The 10,963-nt window shown below is 35.9% G+C and overlaps 1 non-coding gene across 1 annotated transcript; it reads left to right on the top strand.

The window, feature by feature from the left end:
- The first annotated feature begins 10,317 nt into the window (after positions 1-10,317).
- Positions 10,318-10,424, top strand: LOC128287621 (small nucleolar RNA R71). The gene has a single exon (XR_008278320.1). It is a non-coding gene; the product is annotated as a small nucleolar RNA R71 (small nucleolar RNA).
- Positions 10,425-10,963: the final 539 nt, after the last annotated feature.

Here is a 10,963-nt window from a genome sequence, read left to right as displayed (position 1 = left end):
AAATTAAATTTAGTACTTATCTTAATAGTATTTTATTAATTTAATATTAAAGTGATTATCTTAACATTCATTTAATTTATTGTTTATCTTGTAGATAACCATTCTATTATTTTAATAAGCTTTAATATTAAATTTAATGTAATATTTATTTATCTTGATAAATATTATATTAATTTAACATTAAAGTGATTAAGTTTAAGTATAGTTGAACTCTCTAAACTCTTCCTATATAACGAGAGTCTTTGGTCATTATTTTACACACACTTGAATTTAAGATAAAGTTGTAGAGAGAAAATTCTCTAGAGAGATTATTTCAAAAAATTTCTAGAGATATTTTTCTAATTTACAACTTGAACCAAAATTTTAAAGAAATTGTGAAATTACCACATTGGTAACTTTTGTGAAAAAATTTATGATTCAAAGCGAGCCCACACTCAGCAGACGTGAGCTTGAGGATAGTGGAGAAGACTACTTGGTTGAAGCGCTTATCCTAGACGAATCAAAAAGGTACAATTTTGATTAAGTGTTTATTACTTTAGATATCACAACCAAGATATTGTTTTGGAATATTTTTTAAAAATCTAGTTTTTCCCCAAGTTTATTTTTTGTTGCGTTTTCCAAACCCCTTTTTTTCAACAGTCTGGACAAACGATCATGTCTCAGCCTGTGTGTTCGCCCATGTGGGCATTCAAAATAAGGCCACATGGTCGTATCGCAGCCCGTGTGTCAAACCATATGTGCATTCAGTGTTGGGTCACACAGCCGTGTCTCAGACCATGTGAAACCTGCACCTAAAACAATAACGACACACAACCGTGTGGGGTGGCCATGTGTGGCATATGGTCGTGTCCGTGTACTCCATTTTTAACCCCTAAAACAAGTTAACTCAAGCACCTTTTCTTTCACACTAAGACATACCATAATTACCCAATTTCATATGGTTCAAAACACATTCAAAACGCCAAATACATGCCAAATATTCATCCATCCTATGCCTAACAAATATGCCATCAAAAGGCACCTCAATTCAAACACCAAATCAACTCATTCAAGACTACATATCATACCTTAAACATACATCATAATCATCCACACATTATTGAACTATCTCATTCACATATCAACAAGGCACATAAGCTATATTTTTACAGTGCATTTAAAAGTGACCAAAAGACAAGTTTTTATCTATGCATTTTGTAATATCCTATTTTTCAATGGTGTCGAAAACAATGGTTTTGGGTCCCCAATTCTGATATGTGAAGTCATATTTTATTATTTAATTTATGTTTATTAAGTAACATTAAGGTCGTATTAAATTTTGGTAAGGAAATTTTAATGTTTAGTTAGTTAATTGAATAAAATGACTAAATTGTGAAAGACACAAAACTTAGTAATTATTGAATTGCATTGACTTGATAGTTTAATTATTTAATGGAAGAGAGCTTCTGAAATAATTAAGCCGTGAGGTTAATAGATGGACGGTTATGGGCTTATTAATTGTTAAAATTGTAAGTTTAGAACAAAGGACAAAATTGTAATTATAAAATAAAACTAAAAGAAATAAAAATACAAATGATGAATCATCATCTTTCTCTAGTAGCAACCAAAATTGGAGGGGAGGGTAAAACACCATTTTTCTCAAGCTTGAGGTTCGGCCATAGCTATTGGATTGCATTTAAGCTCATTTTAAATCCATTTTTAGTAATTTTTATATTTTTTAAATCGTTGTAACTGAGTCTAGCTAACCCATAGCTTCATTTTTGAAATTTTCAAGAATTTTGTAATGTACCATTGAAGAATTCTTATTGTTTATGATGTTAAATAGAGGATTTGATGTCTTACTTGTTAATTAGAAGTAGTTTTGTAAGTAATCTTGTTAGTTTTTGAATTAAGGATTTATTTGTTGAAATGTTGAAGTTTACATAGTAATCTTGTGAATTTTGAATAATTATGGACTGTACTAATATGGAAATAAATTTGGCTAGCTTGGGTATTTGAAAATTTTGGCTAAATTAGGGAGATTTTAAGTAAGGGACTAAATTGTAAAAAAATGTAAAAGTTTAGGGAAATGTGTAATTAATGAAAAGCTAAGGGTCTTATGCATTAGATTGAGTGTGAAATGTGTGTAAATTTAATAGAATGAATTTAATTACTATATAGATCAAGACACAAGTCATAAAGACAACAACCAAGGAAAGGGAAAATTGGCGGAGTAGTCCCTGCGTTTGAATCCGGAGTGGATCGTAGGTAAGATTTTAATGTTTTGTTTTAGATTTGTAATTTATTTGTGTTTTAGATTATTAATTTCTATTTAATTGATTTATATACAAATGTGAAGTTATTTTGGTTATTTATATAATCATGTGCATTGCAATTATTTATGCTGGCACACCTATGCCCCTATTTTGCATCTATGATGCCCCTGCAAATAAAATAATTACTAAGTATGTGAATCGAGTACTAGTGATTTAGACTAAATGTTACGGAGTCCTACAAACTAGTTATATACATATATGGAAGGTTTATTTATAGATTCTTACATGGAAAAGGTATAATCCTATTATGATAAATTTCCAGAGAAGATGTCCATTTCGATTTGGTGTATTATTAAAATAATGTATCATGTATTTAAAGATTAGGATGAGCGTGTTATAACTTTAAATTGTTTATTTTAATTAAGATAAGTAGGTGATATATTATGATCTTACTAAGCTATTTAAGCTTATTTGTTTTCTCATGTTATTTTGTACTTATTAGTTGCGAACTATTTGGACGAATCGATCGAAAAGCTCACACTATCTAATTAATTTTTGGTAGCTTGTTTCTCTTTTTGGGTTGTGGCATGCATATATAGGTTTTGTTTGTAAGTTGTTAATGGTAATGGTAATGGATGATTAAGAAGATTTGTTAGTGATGGTCGTGAAACTAATTAAAAAATTCGACTAAGGCAAGCGCACCTATTGAACAGTAGTATAGTTATGGTGAGACCGGGAGGGCTAAAAGTACTAGTAATTACTATCTTTTTATTATCTAGCCTAACAATTAAAGGAATGTTTTAACTAAGACTAATTATCTAATTAACTAAGATTACAACAGAGGTAAAAGTTTGAAAAATATTGTTTAGAAAACCGATGGAGAAGACGATGCTCAAGGAAGAATCCACTTAGACTTCACTTATCACTTCTGAATTAGACGATTTATTCACTTGACTTAATCCGTAGAAATCCCTAATTTATGTTAATATCTCTCTCGAGACTAAGAACAACTGAATCTAGGTTGATTAATTGAAATCTTTTTCTAATTAAAACCCCTATTGTCGCATTAACTTGCTCTATGGATTCCCTTATTAGATTTGACTCTAATCCGACAGATTTATGTCATCCTATCTCTAGAATTGCATGCAAATCCACTTAATTATGAATGATCTACTCTTAAATAGAGACTTTTGCTCCACTGAATAAGCATATCAGAACCTGAATTAATATCCTGAAATATTAAAACAAGAATTAAAACTCACAATTAAGAATAAGAACAAGTATTTATCATATAATTCAAATAGTAATAAGATCTGTCTTAGGTTTCATCTCCCTTAGGTATTTAGAGAGTTTAGTTCATAATAATGGAAAACATCTCAAAATTGGGAAAACAACAAAACATAAAGAAACCCAAAGAACTTCTAAGGAAATTGAATGGAGATCTTCAGTCTTGAAGTAGATCCTGCTCCCGAGTTGATTCCAATGGCTGTCCTTGAGTATTTTCTGTTTCCTCCTCTGCGTCTTCCCTTTAATCCTCTTCTAGGGTGTTTATATAGACTTTGGACTGCTTCAAAACCCTTAAAATTAGCCTTTTTCGAGTAGAATTAGATTTGGGCTCGACAAGGGCACAGTCGTGTGACATGCTCGTGTGATGGTGTTCAGGCCATGTGTAATTCTGAGTTGGTTTTTAGTCGACACGGCCATGACACATGGGCGTGTAGCCTGATACACATGGTCGTGTGGTTTATCCGTGTGAAAAACTGAGATAAGCCCATTTTGTCCATTTTTGGCCAATTTCTTGCTCTTTTCACCTTCCTATGCTCACCTGAGTACAAAAAATGAAATTAAAGGATTAGGAGCATCAAATCAAATTCACTAACTCTTATGATAAATCATCCAAAAATATGTTAAGCATGGGATAAAAATATGTATATATTATGGTTTATCAAATATCCCCACACTTAAGCATTTGCTTGTCCTCAAGCAAAATCCTCAACTCTCAATTAAAATAAATTCTTCTCAACTTATAATTCTCATAAATACTGTATCGAAGTGAACCACAAGTAATCATATATTGAGGATTCAACTAAAAGAACATCAAAGTTTCAAACAATCCAAGTTGAGCATTTTAATCATAAAATCATAGGTATCCTCTTTTATCTAAGTAATTACCTTTAATTCCAAATTGACAAAGGTTGACATTCTCACTAAAGATTCACTCAAATCATTCAAAGTGTTTAAGGTTCAATAATTAAGCACTTAATAGTCAAACATGAAAAGTTATTAGCATAGGCTTGCATGAAAATCAAATCTCCACCACTATGAATGAGATGATACACAAATCAAAAGGTCTTTAATAGGGTTGTCATGGGGCTTGTGTTAAAGGTGTGGATAAAGGCTAAAGAAAAAGGTTAGAATCGAGATTAATTTAATAAATTACCAAACTTAGAAAAATAAAGCTAATTACTGAATTACAAACAAGTGCCAGAATTAACACTATCCAAAACTAATGAAGTGAGCTTTTCTCTCAATATAATGATTTTCACTTATCCAAGCTCTTTAGAACAATATGTAATTGAATGAATATAAATATAAGTTTTTTTTTTAAGAACAAGTACAATAATGGGTAGTACATAATAAGAAATAATTCAGAACTGGAATGAACGAACATAGTTAGGTAACTAATCAAATCAAATCTCGATAAAAAGGAGTCAACGAAAAGGGAGAAATTCTTAACGAATAAAAAAGGGTTAAGTTGTGGGTTAATATTAAGGGGAAAATCAAGAAACAATAGTTAAGGTTCAAAGGGGTTCACTACGGGTCAATTATGTGGGTAGTCTTTTTATGGGGTAAATGGGTTAAAACCTAAGTGCCTTTATTATTTTAGTATATAAAATCAAAGGTGTGGTCTCGTCATGTATAATCGATGCAAGTTCTAGAATGGCAAATCAATGTTGACACACTCAATAAAAAAAATCAGTGAGCAAGAAAGATATATGCTCTAAAGGCTCAAAATCTCACGAAAATTATGGGTATTTGATGTCAATCTTGTAAATTCAAAACTTTAAGAAAATACTTCAATTCAGGGAAACAACCTAGCAATTTTAATTCTCAAAAGTCAACTTATCATGCTTGATTCTCTAATTCCTTTAAAGTTTAAACAATCAATGCACAATTCCCTATGATTAAATTTAAAACATATCAATAAAAATCATAAATCAATCAGAATTCACTCTAATAGTAATATGAGAACATTATTTGAGAACGAGATAAAAATTCAATGATAATAAAAATAACCTCCCCACACTTAAGATGTACATTGTCCTCAATGTACGGAGATAGATAATAATAATATAAGCATAAAATCAGAAGAGAGGGAGAGAAGCGAAACTGCCCTGAATGTTTTTGATGAAATCCTTGGGATAGTGACAGCTAGAGTTGTAGATAAGGCTAATGAAAGGCATGATTCTGAGTTAGTAATAAGAAAATAAACACCACTGTGGAAGAGAATGAAAGGATTACTTGATAATAACCATAAAGATAAAAATAGTTTAAAATATAAAACAGAAGTCTTCAAAAAATAAATAAAATAAAATAAAATAAAAAATAAATGGACTTAGAGGTTCTCATCATTAGATGCGTCAGCGTCACGAGGTGGTGGTGGTGGAGGCGAGATGTGGAAGTGGTGGCAGATCTACTGCAGAGTTGCCTCGATGCTGTCGAACCTCGCAAAACACTGTTGCTTGAAGCAAGTGAGTCGCTTGGATATATCATTCACGGTGGCAACAGGAGGTAGGTGACTCGGTGGTGGCGGTGGGTGTGGGTCCTCGTGAGGGGGAGAGACATCATCAGTAATGTCCTCTGGCTCATCTTGGTCATCAGATTGAACGAGTCTGTACTGAGGGAGGTCGAATCCACAACGCCGCTTTATCATCCTCATGTGGATCAAACTAGAAATTCCCTCAGGAGCCATCTGGCCTACTAATGTGAGTGTTGATGACATATCTGGAGAATCGAAGAGGCTGAAGTGTCGAGCGAGATGAGTCAAGTAGGGACTAAGACAGATGGGACCCCTCCTATGGCGGTCCGTCTGATGGCGAAAAGCCAGCGCTATAAAGTATGCCAAGTCAAAGACGTGACCAGTCGCCATGCTCTAAAAATAGTATGTGTCATTAGTGCTTACAACTCCTGTGCTCTCTCTCCTCCCAGTCAAAGTGTGAGACAAGATAGCATGGATGTAGTGAAGTGCCGGAGAAAGAGATGTCTCCTTTGAGCGACTCGCGTCATAACGGATCTGACTAGCTGTGAGATCGATCCAACAACATGAAGGTGAGTGATGGATGTGACGGTGGAGGCGAAGAAAGTTATCAGAACCTATAAACTCATCAGTGTAGATGCCTAAAGTTACGCCAAACTTAGGGACGCTCATATATCGCACTAAGCCACCAAGTCGGAAAGTAATAGTACCTGCCTCGTCATGGGTATTCATCACATGCTCTGTGGTAATCGCAAAGAACTGATCCCACGGGGCAGTGGTAATGAAAGCACGGACCTCATCAGCTAGTTCGACCTGCTCCAATACGGTCCAGTCAATACAACGGCCCACTGCTAATGGTCGTACTCGAAGAGGCTGAAACAAGTCGTCCTGTAGGCCTGACAAAAATCAAAGTAGAGGATGACGAGCTTCGATCGAGGCACTTGAGGAGGTTGCGCCAGGACCCTTCCGTTTTTTTTGAAGTAGGGATGGCAGTCTTCTTGCCTCATGTGTTTGTCATGGTATACCTGAAAATTTTAAGATAATCCAAATCAGAAAAGGAACTAAAAGAAGAAAACAGTAAGTAAAGAACTATGCTAAAATAGGTAGACGCGAATCAAATCCACAACTAGACTAAAAAGAACTCTAAAGAATGAGGAAGTTATCATAAGAAAATATAATCGTATGACTATCATACTGAAGTAAGCATGGGGTTTTAGGAATGAAATAACAATGAATAGCAGCAAAAAAGTTAAAATAATAAAAACAATAACAATTAACCTAAATTATTATGCAGTAAACTAGAAATCAACTTAACTAAGTCAAACATAGAATAATAAACACAAATAAAGAATTAATAAAAGATAAACAGAAATAAAGAGAATGAAAATAAAAATAAAAATAAAGAAAAGCAAGAATATGGTAGAAGGGTCAACCGACAGGGTGCAGGGTGGTCGATCAAACAGAAGGTGCAGTGGTGAGATGGGTGCAACGGAGGGGGTCGACGAGGTAGATGGTGGGTTGGTGTGAGGTAGCTGGTGGTAGGCTGGTTTGGGTTTGAATAGGACAAGGGAGAAAGGTTGAGGAGGGTTGAATGAGGGGTTGGAGAGACGTGTGGGTGAGGCGTGGGGGTGGTTTGCTTGCAATGGAGAGAGGGAGAAGGGGTTGTGATTTAGTGCGGGGCTAAGGATGGCCGGCTTGGTCAGTGGTGGTGAAAGGTGACTGAATAAGGACAAGGTACGCCCGGCGGCTGAGGTTGGGACTTTGAAGTTTAGGGAAAAGAAGATAAAGTAAAAAATTAATTTAGAGTTTGGAGGGTTAAAAGGGGACACTATCGTGTGAAGCTCGTGTTGGGCCACATGGCCGTGTCCCACGCCTGTGTGTGTCGTGAAAATTTAATGATCATTCATCACACACCTAGGATACGCCCGTGTGTTCAAGCCATGTGGTCTACACGGCCGTGTCGTGCGGCAGCCTGCTACGTTGTTCACTTTTCCCACGTCAGTGTGGTATCTCACATTCCCGTGTGCCCCAACACACCGCCGTGTGCCTTACCCGTGTAACTCTCTGACTTGTTTAAAATTCGAAAAAGTAAGCTCTAGGTTTTACATGGCCTAGGACACATCCGTGTGTCCAGGCCATGTGCATGTCGTTTTTTGGGAAATTTAAGCCTTGTTTCCACACAGTCAAGGACACGCCCGTGTGTCTAGGCTGTGTAGGTCATTGTACCTGTAAAAAAATACAGAAAATAGATAAAATAAACGAGTTAGTGGTGTTAGTGCTCTGGTTACATCTCGAGAAGCGCTTATTTATAGTCTAAGCTCGACTTACCTCATATTTGCACGGTCATGGTGGTTCGAGAATTGAATCTCCTCATCCCTGCTCTCAATCTTATCAAAATAAGGTTTTAGATGAGTACTATTTACCTTAAAAATGTCGAATTTGGGATGAGTTACCTCGACTGTACCGTATGGGAAAACGTTAATTACCCAAAAAAAAACTGCTCCATTAGGTTCAGAAGTGTCAACACGAGGGTCTGTTTCATCTAACAGTACTTTGTCTCTAACCTTAAGTTGATTCAATTCATCTTTAGGTTTGTCATGGCACGGCCTTGATTCATCGTGTATCCCCGATTTCTTCTTAACTGCTGTTTGTCATTCATCTAGTTCCTCGATTTGTAATCTTCGTCCTTCAAGAGTTGTTCGTGGCTCCATCACTTTATCCCAAGGGATTTCCTGCACAGCAATCTGAGCCAACATGTTGTACTCATGGAAAGAACTCGTAATGTCATCTCGATCACTAGATAGTTTAACAGAATCATGAGCTTAAAGTTTAATCGTGTCATCACCTACATGAAGCGTTAGTTCTCTTGTACCAATATCAATAATAGTCCTAGCAATTGCTAAAAAGGGTCGTCCCAAGATTAAAGGAACGTCACCGTCCTCTACATGTCTAAAACAACAAAGTCTACAGGGAAAATGAATTTATCAATCTTAACGAGTACGTCCTCAACAACACCCCTAGGAAATCTAATAGTTTTATCTGCCTGTTGTATACTCATCCTAGTTTGTTTAGGTTTCCTAATACCTAGTTTTTTAAACATTTTATAGGGCATGACATTTATACTTGACCCTAAATCAGCTAAAACATTATCAACATTTAAACTACCGAGTAAACAAGGAATAATAAAACTCTCTGGATCCTTTAACTTGTTGGGTAGTTTATTTTGTAAAATTGCTGAGCAGACTGCATTTAATTCCACATACGCTGAATCATCTAACTTTCGTTTGTTTGCTAGAAGCTCCTTTAAAAATTTCACTGAATTGGGCATCTGCGAAAGAGCTTCAGTAAACAGTAAGTTAATATGTAACTTTTTTAAGATGTTAAGGAATCTACCGAATTGTTCGTCTGTACGGTCTTCCTTTATCGCTTTAGGGTATGGCACACGAGGTGTGTATTTTCTACTTACTGATTTTTGTTTATTCTAGCTTTCGTCCACCTTATTTTGGCTTACCATAGTTTCTTGCCTTGGTTCTAGTGTGGACTCAACTAACCCTTCTTTATATTGAACGGTAATACATGAAGCTGCTCTCTTGGGTTAGCTTCGGTGTTGCTGGGCAAGCTACCTTGTAGTCTTCCTAAGATCAGCTTAGCAAGCTGACCTATTTGAGTCTCGAGACCTTGAATCGACGCTTGCTAATTTTTAAGCATTGTTTCGGTGTTTTGGAAACGTGTTTCTGACACCAAGATGAATTTTGTTAACATTTCCTCGAGGTTTGGCTTCTTTTCCTGTTGGTAAGGTGATTGAAAACCTAGAGGGGGTTGTGGTCTTTGATTGCCTTGACCACCCCTAGAGAAGTTAGGATGGGTCCTCCAACCTGCATTGTAAGTGTTACTATAGGGGTTATTCTGAGGTCTAGAATTGTTACCCATATAGTTACTTGTTCGTTTGTAGTGCTAGGGTCGTAGGCTAGGCATTCTGCATTATTCATTCCTCCTCCATTTGTACTGCACTACATCACTAGATGTACCTACATAGAGACACATAAGCCATCAATCTTTTTATTTAAGAGCTCTACCTGGTTTGATAACATGGTGACCGGGTTGAGGTTGAAAACACCAGCTGCTTTATTAGGCTTTGTCTTCATGACTTGCCACTGATAATTATTCAGTGACATCTCTTCAATGAACTCATAGGCCTCTTCAGGTGTTTTATTATTTAAGGTTCCACCGGCCGCTGCATCGACCATCTGTCTCGTTGAGGGATTCAAACCATTGTGGAAAGTTTGAACCTGTAGCCACAAAGGTAATCCATAGTGAGGGAACCTTCTCAATAAATACTTGTATCTCTCCCATACATCATATAGTGTTTCTAAATCTATCTGCACAAAATAAGAGATATCATTCCTTAATTTAGTCATTTTAGCCGGCGAAAAATATTTGAGTAAACATTTTTCGATCATTTGCTCCCAAATAGTGATTGATCCCCGTGGTAACGAGTTCAACCACTTTTTAGCCTTATTTCTTAATGAAAAGGGAAATAACCGAAGGCAAATGGCATCGTCAGAAATGCCATTGATCTTAAAGGTGTCGCAGAATTCCAGAAAATTTGCTAAATGAGTGTTTGGATCCTCGTCCTGCAAACCATCAAACTGAACAAACTGTTGTATCATTTAAATAGTGTTAGGTTTCAGTTCAAAATTATTTGCAGCAACAGCAGGTCTAACTATACTCAATTCAGTTCCTGTTAAAGTAGGTTTAGCATAATCATACATAGTACGAGGAGCAGGATCCTGATTTACTGGATTTGCAGCAACCACAGGAGGTAGCAGATTATTCTGATTATTAGCCATCGCCTCGGTTGTAGTATGGATATCGTCCTCTCGCTCTTCCTCTATAGTACGAGGAGCAAGATCCTGATTTACTGCGAGCTATACTCTCGATCTCACTGTTA

The sequence above is a fragment of the Gossypium arboreum genome, chromosome 13, assembly GCF_025698485.1.
Source record: "Gossypium arboreum isolate Shixiya-1 chromosome 13, ASM2569848v2, whole genome shotgun sequence".
NCBI lineage: Eukaryota > Viridiplantae > Streptophyta > Magnoliopsida > Malvales > Malvaceae > Gossypium > Gossypium arboreum.
Note: the sequence above shows the minus strand (reverse complement) of the source record. Positions and strands in the feature narration are given on the sequence as shown.